Consider the following 18331-nt stretch of genomic DNA (forward strand, 5'->3'; position numbering starts at 1 on the left):
TTCGTTCTATTGTATCTATGGAGCGCTCTCTTCCTCCCTTCAAAGCCCTACTGAGAGCTCACCTCCTCCAGGAGGCCTTCCCAGACTGAGCCTCCTCCTTCCTCTCCCCCTCCTCCCCTTCCCCATCCCCCCCGCCTTACCTCCTTCCCCTCCCCACAGCACCTGTATATATGTATATATCTTTGTACGTATTTATTACCCTGTGTACTTAATTTACTTGTACATATTTATTCTATTTATTTTATTTTGTTAATATGTTTTGTTTTGTTGTCTGTCTCCCCCTTCTAGACTATGATCACGTTGTTGGTTAGGGACCGTCTCTATATGTTGTCGACTTGTACTTCCCAAGCGCTTAGTACAGTGCTCTGCACACAGAAAGTGTCCAATCAATACGATGGAATGAATGAGCGAATGAAATTGTCTCATTCATTCATTCATTCAGTCGAATTTCTTGAGCGCTCATCGGGTGCGAATAATGACCCAGCGCTTAGAACAGTGCTTTGCACATAGTAAGCGCTTAATAAATGCCATTATTATTATTATTAACTATGATATTTGTTAAGCGCTCATTCGTACATTCTCTCATATCTATGGAACACTCTCTTCCTCCCTTCAAAGCCCTACTGAGAGCTCACCTCCTCCAGGTGGCCTTCAGAGACTGAGCCCCCTCCTTCCTCTCCCCCTCCTCCCCCTCCCCATCCCCCCTGCCTTACCTACTTCCCCTCCCCACAGCCCCTGTATATATGTATATATGTTTGTACGAATTTATTACTCTACTTATTTATTTTACTTGTACATATTTATTCTATTTATTTTATTTTGTTAATATGTTTTGTCTTGTTGTCTGTCTCTCCCTTCTAGACTGTGAGCCCGCTGTTGGGTAGGGTTGTTGCCAACTTGTACTTCCCAAGCGCTTAGTACAGTGCTCTGCAAACAGTAAGCGCTCAATAAATACGATTGAATGAATGAATGAATGCCCTCTCCCTGACTTTCCCATCACTGTAGCCGGCACTACCATCCTTCCCGTCTCACAAGCCTGCAACCTCGGTGTCATCCTCGACTCTGCTCTCTCGTTCACCCCTCACATCCAATCCGTCATCAAAACCTGCCTGTTTCACCTTCGCAACATCGCCAAGATCTGCCTTTTCCCCTCCATCCAAACTGCTACCCTGCGGGTTCAATCTGTCATCCTATCCCAACTGGATTACTGCATCAGCCTCCTCTCTGATCTCCCATCCTCCTGTCTCTCCCCACTTCAGTCTATACTTCACGCTGCTGCCCGGATCATCTTTGTGCAGAAACGCTCTGGGCATATTACTCCCCTCCTCAAAAATCTCTAGTGGCTACCAGTCAACCTACGCATCATGCAAAATCTCCTCACTCTCGGCTTCAAGGCTCTCCATCATCTCGCCCCCTCCTACATCACCTCCCGTCTTTCCTTCTACAGCCTAGTCTGCCACCCTCCACTCCTCTGCTCCTAACCTCCTCACTGTGCCTGGTTCTCTCCTGTCCCTCTGAAGACCCACGGCCCACATCCTCCTCCTGGCCTCGAATGCCCTCCCTGCGGACATCTTCCAAGATTCCCTTCAAAGCCTTACCGAGAGCTCACCTTCCTCTCCTCCTCCTTCCCCTCCTCATCCCCCCCGCCCTACCTCCTTCCCCTAACCACAGCACTAGTATATATGTTTGTACACATTTATTACTCTATTTAATTTATTTGTACATATTTACTATTCTATTTATTTTGTTAATGATGTGCATCTAGCATTACTTCAATTTATCCTGATAACTTGACACCTGTCCACATGTTTTGTTTTGTTATCTGTCTCCCCACTCTAGACTGTTAGCCCGTTGTTGGGTAGGGACAGTCTCTATTTGTTGCCAACTAGTACTTCCCAAGCGCTTAGTACAGTGCTGTGCACACAGTATGCGCTCAATAAATACGATTGAATAAATGAATGAATGAATGAATAATTTTTCAGAAAAATCATCAGGGCCATCGAGTTGAGATGGACTGGAGTGGAGAAAGCCTGGAGGCAGGGAGGTCATTGAGGAGGCTGAGTCTCCTTGGGGGATAATACATATGCTTGGACCTGCATGCATGCAATTTGGACAGAGATGAAGGAGCAGGTTATAGAGATGTTGTGAAGGGAGAACGGATAAGAGTTAGTGACTGATTGGAGATGCACACTGAAAGGCAAATAATGAGGTTTGGGAGCCCCAGAACTCCCTTCACCAACAGACACCACCCAGTGATCACCGCCTGGGAAAGCTGTCAACATGACAGGCTTCAGGATCTTCTATGAACGGAGCAGGAGCTCAAAATACATAGGATTAATTAATTCATTCATTCATTCAATCATATTTATTGAGTACTTACTGTGTGCAAAGCACTGTACTAAGCACTTGGGAGAGTAAAATATAATCAATCAATCAATCAATCAATTGTATTTATTGAGCACTTACTGTGTGCAGAGCACTGTACTAAGCGCTTTGGAAGTACAAGTTGGCAACATATAGAGACGGTCCCTACCCAACAGTGGGCTCACAGTCTAGAAGGGGGAGACAGAGGACAAAACAAAACATATTAACAAAATAAAATAAATAGAATAGATATATACAAGTAAAATAAATAAATAAAGTACTAAATACGTACAAACATATATACATATATACAGGTGCTGTGGGGAAGGGAAGGAGGTAAGGCGGGGGGTGGAGAGGGGGGAGGAGGAAGAGAGGAAGGAGGGGGCTCAGTCTGGGAAGGCCTCTTGGAGGAGGTGAGCTCTCAGTAGGGCCTTGAAGGGAGGAAGAGAGCTAGCTTGGCTGATGTGGGGAGGGAGGGCATTCCAGGCCAGGGGGAGGACGTGGGCCGGGGGTCGATGACAGGACAGGCAAGAACGAGGCATGGTGAGGAGATTAGCAGTGGCAGAGTGGAGGGTGCGGGCTGGGCTGTAGAAGGAGAGAAGGGAGGTGAGGTAGGAGGGAGCGAGGTGATGGAGAGCCCTGAAGCCGAGGGTGAGGAATTTCTGCCTGATGTGTAGGTGGATTGGTAGCCACTGGAGATTTTTGAGGAGGGTAGTAACATGCCGAGAGCGTTTCTGGACAAAGACAATCCAGGCAGCGGCATGAAGTATGGATTGAAGTGGGGAGAGACAAGAGGATGGGAGATTGGAGAGGAGGCTGATACAGTAGTTCAGATGGGATAGGATGAGAGTTCGAACGAGCAGGGTAGCAGTTTGGATGGAGAGGAAAGGGCGGATCTTGGCAATGTGGCAGAGCTGAGACCGGCAGGCTTTGGTGTTGGCTTCGATGTGAGGGGTGATCGAGATAGCGGAGTCGAGGATGACACCAAGGTTGCGGGCTTGTGAGATGAGAAGGATGGTAGTGCTGTCAACAGTGATGGGAAAGTCAGGGAGAGGGCAGGGTTCGGAGGGAAGACAAGGAGTTCAGTCCTGGACATGTCGAGTTTTAGGTGGCGGGCAGACATCCAGATGGAGATGTCCTGAAGCCAGGAGGAGATGCGAGCCTGGAGGGAGGAAGAGAGAGCAGCGGCAGAGATGTAGATTTGGGTGTCATCAGCATAGAGATGATAGTTGAAGCTGTGGGAGCAAATGAGGTCACCAAGGGAGTGAGTGTAGATCGAGAATAGAAGGGGACCAAGAACTAAACCTTGAGGAACCCCTAGAGTAAGGGGATGGGAGGGGGAGGAGTAGCCAGCAAAGGAGACTGAGAATGAACGGCCGGAGAGATAAGAGGAGAACCAGGAGAGGACAGAGTCTGTGAAGCCAATGTTGGATAGTGTGTGGAGGAGAAGGGGGTGTTCTACAGTGTCGAAGGCAGCTGAGAGGTCGAGGAGGATTAGCATAGGGTATGAGCCGTTGGATTTGGCAAGCAGGAGTTCATTGGTGACCTTTGAGAGGGCAGTTTCCGTGGAATATAGGGGACGGAAGACAGATTGGAGGGGGTCCAGGAGAGGATTGTCGTTGAGGAATTCGAGGCAGTGCGTGTAGATGACTCGTTCAAGGAGTTTGGAAAGGAACGGTAGGACGGAGATAGGGCGATAACTAGAAGGTGAGGTGGCGTCATGAGAGGGTTTTTGTAGGATGGGAGAGACGTGGGCATGTTTGAAGGCAGAGGGGAAGGAACCAGTGGAGAGAGAGCAGTTGAAAATGGAAGTTAAGGAGGGGAGACGGGACGGAGCGAGAGATTTCATAAGATGAGAGGGAATGGGGTCAGAAGCACAGGTGGCCGGAGTACCACTTGAGAGGAGGGAGGAGATCTCCTCTGAGGATACTGCTGGGAAGGATGGGAGAGTAGCAGGGAGCGTTGAGAGCCGGGCGGTTGGAGAAGGTGGGGGATTGACTTTGGGCAGCTCAGACCTGATAGATTTAATTTTAATAATGAAGTAGAAGGCCAGATCGTTGGGGGTGAGGGAAGGAGGATGGGTAGGAACCGGGGGCCTGAGAAGGGAGTTGAATCTATGGAAGAGCTGATGGGGATGATGGGCATGGGTGTCAATAAGGGAGGAGAAATAGTTTTGTCTGGGAGAGGAGAGGGCTGGGTGAAGGCAGGAAACGATAAACCTGAAGTGAACGAGGTTGGCATGGTGTTTAGACTTTCGCCAGCAGCGGTCAGCATCTCCAGCGAAGGAGGCGGACAGTGGTAGTGATCCAGGGCTGTGCGTTAGTGGTAGGAGAGCGGTGAAGGGAAAGGGGAGCGAGCGAGTCTAGCTGAGTAGAAAGGGTAGAGTTGAGAGCAGTAAACTGATCATCAATATTAGGTAGAGAGGAAAGGGAGGCGAGGTGGGGTGTGAGGTGCTCAGAAAGATGGATGGGGTCAAGAGAACAGAGATCTCTGTGAGGGAGTAATATGGATTTACAGGGGAAAGGAGTGTGAGTGACGAGGCAGGTGAGAAGATTATGATCAGAGAGAGGGATTTCAGAGTTGGTGAGGGTGGAGACAGTGCAGCGGTAGGAGATGATGAGGTCGAGGGTGTGATCAAGTTGGTGTGTGGTATTGTTACTAACCTCCCCTTTCTGCCTACTCAGAGCCAACATGCCCAATCTCAGGAAGCCTACCCAAAGTCTGAGACCCAATTGTCAATTCTGGCCCCGGTCATAGGAGATTTTAAAGACTTATCAGTCAGTCGAATGGTCAATCAAATTTATAGAAAGCTTATTGCTTGCTGCTTTGCAGTGTACAGAGCACTTGGGAGAATTCAAAAGATCAGAGGTGGTAGAAACATTCCCGGCTCATTGAGCCTACAGTCTCCGCGGGAGATAGCCATTAATACACCTAAATGAATAAAGAATGGATATATACATAAATGCTGCTGTGTTCCAGAGGGGCTAATTAAGGTTACAAATCAAAATGCAAAGGCGACACAGAAAGGAGTGGTAGAAGAGGAAATGAAGTCCTACTAGGAGACTGTTCGTGGCCAGAGGCAGGACTTGGGTGGGGGGATTAGAGGTGAGATAGGCGAGATCAAGATTCAGTGAGTAAGATGACATTAAAGGAGCAAAATTAGTAGGTTGGTTTGTGATTGGAAATTAGTGAGGTGACATAGGAGGCGGAAGATAATTGAGTGCTTTAAAGACTATGCCAAAGAGGTTCTGTTTGATGTAGAGGTGGATGGACAACCACTGGAGGTTCTTGAGGAGTGGGGAAATATGGACTGAATGGTTCTGTAGAAAAACCTTTGAGAAGCAGAGTTGCCTAGTAGATACAGCACGGGCCTGGGAATAAGAAGAACCTGAGTTGTAATCCCCTCTCTGCCATTTCTCTGCTGCGTGACCTGGGGCAAATCACTTCACTTTCCTGTGCTTCAGTTATTTCATCTGTAAAATTGGGATGAAGACTATAATTTTCATGTGGGACATGGACTGTGTCCAAACTGTTTGGCATGTATCTACACCACCGCTTAGTGCAGTGTCTGACACAAAAGTAAGTACTTAACAAATACCATTCAAGAAAAATGACCCGGGCAGCAGAGTGAAGTATGGAAAGACTTGGGAAGAGACAGGAGGCAGTAAGATAAGTAGTGTGGCTGATGCAGTGATAGAAATGAGATAGTAAGAATTTTTGGATTAACGTGGTAGCCCTTTGGATCAGAGAGGAAAGGGCAGATTTTAGCGATGTTGTGGAGGTTGAACACAAAGAATTTGTTTACAGATTGAATATTTGAGTTGAATGAAAGAAATGAGTTGAGAATAATGTCAAAGTTATGTGCTTATGATATAAGGAAGATAATGGTGTGGTCTACAGAGATGGGAAAATCGTGGAGAGAACAGGGGAGAAAATGAGGGGTTCTATTTTGGACATATTAAATTTCAGGTGTTGGCTAGACATCCCGGTAGAGCTGTCCTGAAGGCAGAAGGAAATGTGAGACTGCAGAGAAGGACAGAGATCAGGGCTGAAAATGCCCATTAGGGAATCATTCACATAATAATGGCAGTTAAATCCATAGGATTGGATGAGTTCTTCAAGAGAGTGGGTGTAGATGGAGAATAGAAGGGGACCCAAAGCTGAACCTTGAGGGACTCCCACAGTTAGGGGGTGGGAGGCAGAGGAGGAGCCCTTCAAAGAGACTGAGTAGGAGAGACCAGGGAGATACGTGGAGAACCAAGAGAGGACTGTATCAGTGAAGCCAAAGTTGGATCATGTTTCCAAGTGAAAGGGGAAGTTGACAATGTTGAAGGAAGACTGAAAGGTCGAGGAGGATTAGGATGGAGTAGATGTCATTTGATTAGGCAAGAAGGAGATCATTGGTGACCCATAAGAGGACAGTTTCTGTGGAGCACACAGGGAAGAAACCAGATTGGAGGGGATCAAGGGGAGAATTGGAGGACAGGAATTAGTAACAGTGAATGCAGACAACATGCATTCTAGAATGTGAGCCCGTTGTTGGGTAGGGACTGTCTCTATATGTTGCCAACTTGTACTTCCCAAGCGCTAAGTACAATGCTCTGCACACAGTAAGCGCTCAATAAGTACGACTGAATGAATCGATGAATGAATGAATGAATGTTCAAGGAATTTGGAAAGGTATGGTAAGAGGGAGATAGGGTGGTAAATGGAGGAAATCGTGGGATCAAGGGAGGGTTTGTTTAGAATAGAAGAGACATAAGCAGGGTTAAATGATTGAATCAATCAATGAATATGTCAATTGTATTTGTTAAATGGTTGCTGTGTGCAGAACACTATACTAAGCAATCTATATAATGTAAAGAGTTGGGAGACATATTCCCTGCCCTCAATCCCATACAGTCTAAAGGGCTAGACTGTGAGAACTACAGGGTGATGTCTCTGTTAGTGTTCAGGGCAGGAAAAGTCAGGGGGTGAGGGAATCAGGATGACCCCACAGATCAAGGCAGGCCAGGAATCTGCCCTTCCCTATCTCGCTCATGTGTAATGGGGTGTAGCCCCGACTGGTACTGGGGAGCTGGGAGCTGGGAGTCAGGAGATTCTCAGCTCAGCATTTCTTACCAGCACTTTCTGACCATGTCACCTCTCCAGTCCTCTTGCCTGATGCAACCACTGCCAACCTCAACAGCACATATCAATCAATCAATCATGTTTATTGAGCGCTTACTGTGTGCAGAGTACTGTACTAAGCGCTTGGAAGGACAAGTTGGCAACATATAGAGACGGTCCCTACCCATCAGTGGGCTCACATATGGGACTGAAACTGTTGCCAAAGGAAACAACTCCTTCCACCTCCTGCCCGTTAGCCTCATAAGGCCGAGAAGACTGTGAGGAGGTTAACAAGCTTGTTTTCAGCCTGCGTTGTGGTTGCAGGGACGCAGGTGTGGAGCTATCTGGCATGAATGATCCCTGGAGCTTCCCAGACCAGACTGATGGCATGTGTCAGAGGCTGGGGCCCAGAGTCCCCAGATCAGGCTGAGGCCATGTGGTGGGGGCTGGGGTCCAGAGAGTTGGGGAGGGGTGGAAGAGGCTGGGTCCTTCCTCATCAAGCACCAAAACTTGGTTTAGTTCTACACCAAGCTCAAGGGACCAGGCAGAGGCAGGAGGAAATTCTCAGAAGGGTTTCCCTTTTCACTGGTGTCTATCCTGGCTGTCAAGGTGAGGTCAGTGGGGTGGCATCAGGCAGGAGGCAGAAAAAGGTGAAACGGACACAGTAGGACAGGGAGAGAGATTGACTCACCGAGACTCCCTACCCTGGTCCCCACAGCAGAGAGTGCTGTCTTGGCAGGACAGCCCTCTGGGAGGACGAAACGTCCCTCATACTGACCTAAGCTCCGAGGCCACCCTGCTTCCTGCACTGAGTGTACTTGGTACCAACACAGACATTGCCCCAAAGTCCCTGCCTGGGAAAGGGGCTCCATCTTTCTTCCATTTTCTCTAACACCAGAGCCCAGAATCCAGCGTGGCTCAGGGGAAAGGGCATGGGCTTTGGAGTCAGAGGTCATGTGTTCAAATCCCGGCTCTACCATTTTGTCAGCTGTGTGACTTTGGGCAAGTCACTTAAATTCTCTGGGCCTCTGTTCCCTCATCTGTAAAATGGGGATGAACACCGTGAGCCCCTCGTGGGACAACCTGATCACCTTGTAGCCTCCTCGGGGCTTAGAACAGTGCTTTGCACATAGTGAGTGCTTAATAAATTCCATCAAAAAAAGGGAGCCTGAACCTTCCCTCCCCTAAATTATTTCCCTCCACCCCAACAAAACTGCACCCCTCAGCCCTGGGCTGCCCCAAATACAAACATGAACCAAGAGGTTTCTTGGTGACTGTTGGAGACAGGAGAGCCTGCACCGCTGTCAGAAAGGATGGGGCCTGGGTCAGATGTGCAGCTCAGAAACCACTCATGTACAAGGCCAGAATGGTCCTCATGCAAAGCCAGTTCCTGGTGCCAGACTGTGGCCTGCAGGATCAGATTCATCTTTCAGCGAGGCTTGCCCCTCATACTGGCCAGCCAGGCACCCTCTCAATCAGGTCTACCAAGCCTCCACCTCTCTCTGACCCACAGCCTCTTCCTGCCTCCTCAAGGAAGGGAGAACTTCCTGCGTCGCTGCGGGGAGGGTCTCGGGGGGAGGCTCAGGCACTTTCGCACTGTGGGCTGTGGGGGAGGCTGCACAAGATCTCAGAGCAAACATGAGCTCTGGGCCATGAGTCATGGACCACAGACCCATGGGCAAGTTGGATGGAAACAGGCAGAACTGGATGGATTGTATCGTCTGTGGTTCCTCTTCTCGACTTCATCTGTTGTTTGGGTCTTCCCGAGATGGAGCCTGGGGAGAAATCTGAGGATGTGGCCATCCAAAGCTACTCACATTGTTTCTGAACCCAGCCAGAGTCTGGTTCCCTGTCCTTCTGGATGTCGCAGAGAGTAAAGCTCCTTGATGACAGTGGCCAGATCTCTTATTGAGAGGCAGTGTGGCCTTTGGAAAGGGCATGTGCCTGGCAGTTAGGGGACCAGAATTCTAAGCCCTGCCGTTTGAATGTGGACAAGTTAGTCAGTCAGTCATAATCATTGAGCACTTTCCGTGTGCAGGGAAATGGACTAAGCACTTGGTAGAGTACAATATGACAATATAGCAGACACATTCCTTGCCCCCAGTGAGGTTTACAAATAAATGCGTTACAGATATGTGGGCAGGGAATGTCACTGTTTATTGTTGTATTGTACTTTCCCCAGTGATCAGTACAGTGCCCTGCACACAGTAAACGCTTAATAAATGCCACTGAAAGAATGAAAATACTGTGAGGCTGTTTGGGGTGGGGGTGTGAACAAAGGCAGCAAGTCAGGGTGATGCAGAAGGTAGTTGAAGAAAAGGAAACGAGAGCTTAGTCAGGGAAGGTCTCTTGGAGGAGATGTGCCTTCAAGAAGACTTGGAAGAGGGGAGAGCATTGTGTGTTGGATATAAAGAGGGAGGGGATTCTAGGCCAGAGGCCAGACATGGGTGAGTGGTCAGTAGCGAGATAGATAAGATTGAGAAGGTTAGCATTAAGGGTGCAAAGTGTGCTTTCTGGGTTGTAATAGAAGAGTAGCAAGGTGAGGTAGGAAGGGGCAAGGTGATTGAGTGCGTTAAAGCCAATTGAGTTTCCGTTTGATGTAGAGGTGGATGGGCAACCACTGGAGACTTTTGAGGAGTGCAAAAACATGCCCTCAACATTTCTGTAGAAAAACGATCCGGGCAGCCGAATGAAGTATGGACTGGAGTGGGGAGAGTTGGAGTCTGGGCGGTCAGAAGGAGAATGATGTAGTAATCAATGTGGGATATGATATGTGATTGGATGAACATGGTAGCAGTTTAGATGGGGAGGAAAGGAAAAACTGACATGATTAGTCATGGATTGAATATGTAGGTTAAATGAGAGAGAGGAGTCAAGGATAATGCCCAGGTTATGGGCCTGGGAGACAGTGATGGGAAAGTCAGGGGGAGGACAGGTTTTGGGGAGAGAAGACAAGGAAAATAAGGAAAGATAAGGAGTTCTGTTTTAGAAATGTTAAGTTTGAGGTGACAGGAGGAAATCCAAATAGAGATGTCCACGTAGACAAGTCATTTACCTTATTTTTTCCCTCAGTTTCCTCACCTGTAAAATGAGGGTTGAGGGTCATGGATCATGCCTACCATCTGCACTGTACTCTCTCATGTGCTTAATACAGTGCTATGCCCAAATAAAGTGCTCAATACATAGCACTGATTAATTGAAAATTAATTACCTATTCTCCCTGTCACTTAAGTTATTAGCCCCCATGTGGGATTGGGCTGTTTCCCACCTGATTATCTTGTATCTATTCCAGTGCTTGCTACAGTACTTGGCATATAGTATGCGATGAATGAAAACCATAGTTATTGTTACTGTCAAGTAATTGAGAGGTGCACCAAACAAAACTCTTGGGAAGTACAGAATAATGAAATGACACATTCCTGGCCCACAAGGAGCTCCCACTTTATTGGAAAGTAAAATATAAAAATATGTACAGCCACTATCAGACTTCAGGGACACTACCCCTCATCCCTCTTACTCATGTACAGTAGGACGACCCCAGCTTCACTCCAGGACTGCAACCCTGACTCCTTTTCCCAGAATCTTTCAGGCTGAGTGTCTTCCAGTCCCCTGCTCAATCGCTTTCTACAGACATGGACCCCAGAACAGAGGTTGGTTTCAGGGTGATTGGCATAATAGGAATCATGTGGACTCGGAGGGAGTGTTCTGACTAATGGAAAGAAGGGTACCTGGACAAATAGCACAGTGCCCAGGCCTTCCTGAGTGACGTTCCTCTCATCTGCCTCACTGTGGGTAGGGAATCTGTCTGTTAGATAGTTGTTTCATAGTTTCCAGAGTGTTGTTTAGTGCAGTGCTCTGCACACAGTAGGTGCTCAATAAATAAGATTGATTGATTGAGTTCAAGGACAGGAGGTTTGGAGGCCTTGGATCTGTAACTGAGCTCAGGAGAATGTAAAGAAATGGAATCTAGGGCTACTTCAGTACTAAACTTTCCTCTGTGGAAATATGGGTAGCTGCATGTGACTTGGACTTGAATTTTGAATCCAATCTTTCCTATCGTCCTTCCCAGCTCCTTTCAGTGTGAGGCTCCTATGGGCCAGAAGGCCTGATTTCCTCTGTTTCCCTAACCCCTAGTTTTGTGCTGGTAATGCAAACGCTCAATAAATGTTTCTGATGCTAGGATCTGAGAAATAGTGAATCTTAGTGGTTAGAGCTCGGGCCTCGAGTTATGAGGAGCTGGTTCCTGATCTTGGCTCCAGCACTTTTCTGCTGGGCGACCCTGCACAAGTTGCTTAACCCCTCTATGCCTGTTTGCTCATCTATAAAATGGGGATTAAATCCTTTTTCTCCCTCTCTCACTAGACTGTGAGCCCTATGTGGGACAGAGACTGTTTTCAGCATAATTATCTTTTGCTTGCCCCACTTGCCTAGATCACTGCTGGGCACATAGCTAGGGCATAACAAATCCATAATGATTAATGATCATTGGGGCATAGGGCTGGGAACATTTCTGTGAGAGCAGGTTATAGGAGGGGAGCCTGGGTCCCATGTGTTGTGAGCTCCCGCTCAGTTCACAGAAGATCCTAAGCCTGTGGGGGCAGCAGTGCTTCCAGACAGTGACCACTAGGTGAAGTCTATTGGTGTAGGGAACTCTGAGGACAAGGCAGATCCCAAACATCAGGCTCTTCTCTGTCTTCCAACGTGCATCTCCAATCAGTCACCAACTCCTGTTGGTTCTACCTTCAGAACATCTCTAGAACCCACCCCTTCATCTCTATCCAAACCACCACCAAGCAGATCCGAACATTTGTCAAATCCCACCATGTATCCTGGTTCAGCCTCCTCACTGACCACTCTGCGTACAGCCTTTCCCCACTCCAGGCCATACTCAACTCTGCTGCCTGGATCATTTCTGGAAAGTCATGCTGTACCTAACCCCTCAAAATCCCCCAGGGGTTGCCCATCCTTGTCCACATCAAGCAGAAACCCCTTGCCATCAACTTTAAAACACTCAATCAGCCCTCTCCCTCCTGCTTATCCTCGCTCATCTCCCACTACAACCCAGTCAGTACACGCTGCTTCTCTAACAGGAACTCATTTACTGTATTCTGTCTTTTCTGTCTCTCTGTTGACCCTTTACTCACATCCTTCCTCTAGCCTGGAGCTTCCTTCCTCTTCATATCTGACAGACAATAACTCTCCTGATCTTCAAGGTTCTACTAAAATCATATTTCCTTCAGAAACCCTTCCTTGACGAACCCCTCATCTCCCCACACTAATTCTTCCTTCTGCATCTCTTATGCACTCGTGTTCATTCCTCCTAGCACTTTGATATTCACACCCCTCCAGATCCCTGGTGTACGAATCCTTCTACTCTGTTGCTTCTTCTATCTGTAATTACTTTTCCTCTCCGTCTCCCCCTCTAGACTGTAAGCTGCTAGTGGGCATGGATGGTATGTACCAACTGCATCATTCTCTCCCAAGGGCACAGACAGTTCATTCATTCATTCAATCATATTCCCCGAATGCTTACTGCTGCATTAAGTGCAATCATAAACAGACTCATTTCCTGCTTCTGACAAGCTTACAATACAGAATCAGGGAGACAGATATTAATATCAATGAATGAATTGCAGATATATACATTTAGTGCTATGGGACTGGGAGAGGGGAAGAACAAAGTGAGCAAGTCAAAGTGACAGAGAAGGAAGTGTGAGAAGTGGAAAGGGGAGTGTAGTCAGGGAAGGCCTCCTGTTGGATATGTGCCTTTAAATAAGGCTTTGAAGCTGGGGAGAGTAATTGTCTGAGGGATTTCATTCATTCATTAATTCATTCAATCAATCAATCGTATTTATTGAGCGCTTACTGTTTGCAGAGCGTTGCTCCCCGCGGTTTCGGGGGCAACTCTCGGGTTCTTACCCTCTCCGGGTCTTCGGACGTCTCTGGACGTGGGCCGCGCGTTCACACCAGGAAGAGTCAGCCAGAGGTCCAAAGCTTGGTTGCCGTTTATTTTCTATCAGCGATTACATGATTAATAAAGAGAGAGAGAACGAGAGAGAGAGAGAGAGGGAGGGAGAGAGAGCACCTGTGCCCCCCCCCTTGTCCTGTTCGTCTCTTATACCCCCCGTTGCCCGGGGGCAGGCTTTTCTCAGGCCATGTAGCACACACCGCCCTCCAGCCACTAGCCTAACAACAGCTCTGTCCATCACGAAGCGTTTGCTCTGGCTCGCCCCCAGCCACCCGTTGCCAACCATCGCTGGCTGCGGATATGGTCTTGAGGTTGCCTCCGAGCCTTGCAGGTGCAAGCTTGTTTTTCTTGCCCTGGTCCCTTTATCTCCTGTTGTTGAGTCTGTTTGGCTTTGAGCCGTTGGGTACGGTTTGTGTGCACATACTCCCTGTCTCAGCGCCTTCCCACGCTCCCCACGTGTCCCCCTCCCGTTATGGCGGGGACCGCTAAGGGCGTCCGCGCAATGGGAGCATCTCGACCTTAAGCTCGCGGACCACCCGGGCAACAACTGAGCAAAAGAGACGAAGGAGGCGCGGGAGGCACATGAGCAAAAGCAAACCCCCCACCTCCCCGCCAGTGGCGGCAAGGATCGAGACCAGCCAAGGGGCCAATCCCCCTGGCGTCACATGTTTGATCCAGTCCCAAAGTTCCTCCACCGAGTCCTCCCCGCGGCCGAGGTCGTCCCAAGCCTTGGGGAAGCGCAGCGACTGGGCGTTGAGCTCGTCGATAAGGTCGCACAGTTCCTGTAACTCGCCGGCCACGTTGGCGGCCAGGAAAAGTCCCTCCAGGTGTTTCTTTACTCCGTCCCAGGAGGCAAGGAACGAAGAGTTGGTGGCGTTGCAGCGGAGCGGAAGCACGCAGACATGCCGATACCAGTAGTCACATTTCACCGCCTGCCGTAGGGACAGGAGGCAAACCTCGTCGCCGAGCGTCTCGATCACATGCTCAAGGCCGATCAGCTCCTGCTGCAGGGAAGCGTCCAGGTGACGCTGAACCCCCCACGCCAGTTGGGTGGAGTGCATGAAGGCCGAGAGCTGAGACACGAGGAAACGAGGTCCGATCATACAGATTCAGGATTTGCCATTCCTGGAAGGCGGAAAACGCGAGGTTCGCGATACCCAGCATGGCCTCAAATAATTCCCTGCGGGTGCGCAAGCCGCTCAAGCCACGCAAGTGGGTCGCAAGGGTGTGCCACCGATGATCGGAGGCCTGGGAAAACCAAGGGTCAGCGGACTTAACGGGTATAAGGGTGTAGCGGGGCCGCCGGACCAGCCAAACGGCGTAATCAGCCGCACCCTCCGTGGTCATGGGTCGAGCCCGAGACATAAGGACGCATTGTGAGGAACCCGAGGTGGACAAGGAGAAGTCGCCATAAGCCGACCGGGAGGCAGTAAGGTTCCAGCTGGGGTCAGTACTCGGGCAGGCTATAAGCGCGTAAGGGGCAGGGATGTGGACGTTCCCTTGAAAGGCATAATCATGGTCGGCACAATTGCCCTGCAAGTGCAGGGAAACGTTCAGACCCTCACGGAAAATAATACGATACACCGAGAAAGGGTAATCCTGGCACGTCGCCCTGTCAGGGCAGGCTCACGAGCGGACCCGAACGGTCGCGGTGGGAGAGCGTAGGGAAGAAAAGGCTTTCCAGAGGCCGGGGTGGCGCGTCCCCCACGGTAGTGCATAAAGCCCGGGCGCGGCCGCCTCCGTAAATGTGTGGTCCCCAATGTGGTTGTCCCAGGAGAGTAGGAGGGTACCGTTACCGTTATGGGGAATACAGCGGAATATGCCCGTGGAACAGTCAGTTAGAGGCATCCAAACCCCACCCCGACCCTCGGCGCACATTCTCCCGGGACCGGGGAGCGAGCTCGCATTTCGGATATGGCCGAAGTACCCCCCGCTTCCCTCGCTGGATTCTTTGCCGCTGGGGGTGCACTGAAGTGTGCCGTTGATCCCCAGCAGGGTAAGGTTCCGGTGTGTGGGGTGCCCCTGACCTTGGGGTATGTTGACTTCCAGTGTATAAGTGAAATTTAGCAACCGCAAGCTAGATCGGGTTACCTCGGGCTGGTTCGAGAAAGCCCCACTGCCGGTGTACCAGCATATGGGGGGACCAGTGCTGCGCAAGATAGCGCCCCGAATACGGATCTCACGCTGGTCTGTGTCCGGGGACTGACCCCGGTGCTGGCCCGTGAGTTTGGTCACGTTCCCTTGGAATGAGAGTTGGGGGGAGTCCTCCTTCCAGGAGACCATGCGTAACAAAGGCGCATTGGCGAGGAGGGCCCACCTCCAAACCCCGCTCTGCTCCTCAACATCCTTCAGGTGGCTATTCACCAGAGCAGTCCAGTTAATCCGCGTCCCGGCCTCCCTCCCCACCGCGCCCCCGGGAAGAAGAAGGGGAAGGGGAAGGAGGGGGAGGAGGAGGGGAATCAGGGCGCTGGGACTTCCCCTGCGGCCAGGCATCGTCTTCCTCGACGAGGCGGAGGTGTCGCGAGGAGATCCAAACGGGGCCGTCACCTGTGGAGATACAAGCGTACCCTCGACCCCGAATTAGTACGGGATCAGGACCGCGCCAATCGCCCTCCACAGTACGCCACATCGCTCGCCCCGTAGTGCGTGCGTGCGGGTGGTGGCGCCGGGGTTTCATGGTCGTGGACCTGTGGCAGAGTTGCCGCATGGCGGGGGAGATTCCCGTCTCCCGATCGACGGATAGAAAGTTATGGGTGTACGTTGCCTTGTCTAGGGCGCACTGCGTGACCCGCTTCCCCACCCCCTGTTTTTGCAGGAGAGTTTTCAGCGTCCTGTTTGCCCTTTCCACTATACCTTGACCGTTGGGGTTGTAAGATATCCCGGTAATATGGGAGATGCCAAAGGAGGAGAAAAAGAGGGACATGGCTTTGGAGACATAACAGGGGCCATTATCGGTCTTTATCTCCCGGGGTGTGCCTATAGTGGCAAAGCAATGGTACAAATGGTTTTGTACATGTTTTGCGGCTTCTCTGGCTTGGCGTGTCGCCAGCATGAATCCGGAGAAGGTGTCAATGGTCATATGAATCGTGGAGGTCCCCCAGTGGGTGACATCCATTTGCCACAGCTCGTTCGGCGTGAGCCCCCGGGGGTTCACACCCGTCGACCCTGCCGGCCGTGGGGTGAACGGAAGACAGCGAGTACAGCGCCGGACAATAGACTGGGCTTCCTCTCTAGTGACCCCATACAGCCGGCGGAGCGAGGTAGCTGGGAGACGGAACTCCCCATGCGCCGCAGCCGCGGCATCCAGCCCCATCAGTGACGGCCCTGTGGGGTGTAGGATGGCATCCACAGTGCGGTTGCCTTCAAAGATCGGCCCTCGTCCGTCCGTGTGGGAACGGACGTGCATGAGGTATACCCTACATTCCCTAGCCGCTACGGCAGCCTGAAGCCGAGAGATCATGTTCCCAATCTCTGAGTGCTGGTCGAAAAGTATGGAGGTTTCGATTCGCCGGGCAAGATTAACGGCATACAGGCTATTCGAGATAATGTTGATCGCCTGGGGGTAGTTAGTCATCACCCATATGATAGCGAAAAGTTCATTTCGCTGAGTCGAGCCGTATGGTGTGTCGAGCACCGACAAGGCACCGGTGGTCTGATTGAAAACTGCCGCCCGGTGTTCCTTGGTGGCGTCTGTAAAAACATTGTCCCCTCCGACCGGAGTATCGGAGATCACCCGAGGGGTCAGAATGTCCGATCCCTCGTATAAGTGGCTAAGAGTCAACGGGGAGCGTTCTGTAAAGGTGGCCTGCTGTAGGAGCATGGCCCACAGGAAGCTGTCCCTGGCTATCGCCTCAAGGTCTCCCATGGCTATCCCGACATGGACTATAGGGTAAGTGGCTGAGAGCGCCACTACCCTCTGTATGGCATTCTGGCAAAAGCGACCGAGAAGCTCAGTCTCCTTTGGGAGAACACGGGAGGGGTTTCGAGGATAACACCATTCGAGAATCTCGGCCTCCTGGTGTATAGCCGCGAAAAGGCTACCCTCCCGAACTATCGTGACCTCCATGGGGAGGTGGGGTTCAGCTCGACAAGTATGGCTACCCGCCAACTGCTGTGTGACTTCTCGGAGCGCGCTTTTCGCGGACTCCGTCCATTCGCGGTGCGATTTAAGATTGGGGTCTCCTTTTAGGAGATCGTACAGGTGTTGCATGAGGGCGGAGGGGATGGACGTTCTCGCCCGCATCCATTGAATCTTCCCTACCAAACCCTGCATATCGTTTAACGTGACGTATTTTCGGGGGTCAATTTGGGGTGGTCTTTGAGTCACCCGGTTCTCGGTGACGTCAAACCCGAGGTACGTGTACGGGGCTGATTCTTGTACCTTCTCTGGTGCTACGAATAAACCCTGGGCTGCGAGGGCTGCCACCACCCGCAGGGTGAGCGTCTGTACCTGCCCTTGGACTGGCATACCCAGAAGGATGTCGTCCATGTAATGGACGATCGTCGCCCCTGGGTATTCCTTGCGGAAAGGGGCGAGTATCCGCCTCACGAACCACTGGCATATGGTGGGACTACAAGACATGCCCTGTGGCAGCACCTTCCACTGGTATCGGAGTGCCGGCTCTGCGAAATTCGGGCTCGGGACAGTAAAAGCGAACTTCACCCTGTCGTCAGGGTGTAACGGGCTGCTGTAAAAGCAGTCCTTTATGTCTATGACCCGGATCTGGTGATTTTTTGGAATCATGTTAGGGGAGGGCAATCCGGGTTGCAGGGGTCCCATTGGCACAATGAGCGCATTGATTTTTCTTAAATCCATGAGGAAGCGCCACTTCCCCGCGGCTTTCTTTTATATAACGAATACGGGGGCGTTCCAGGGGCTCCTCTAGGTGA

Source organism: Tachyglossus aculeatus, unplaced genomic scaffold (assembly GCF_015852505.1).
Source record: "Tachyglossus aculeatus isolate mTacAcu1 unplaced genomic scaffold, mTacAcu1.pri scaffold_1_arrow_ctg1, whole genome shotgun sequence".
Classification (NCBI taxonomy): Eukaryota; Metazoa; Chordata; class Mammalia; order Monotremata; family Tachyglossidae; genus Tachyglossus; species Tachyglossus aculeatus.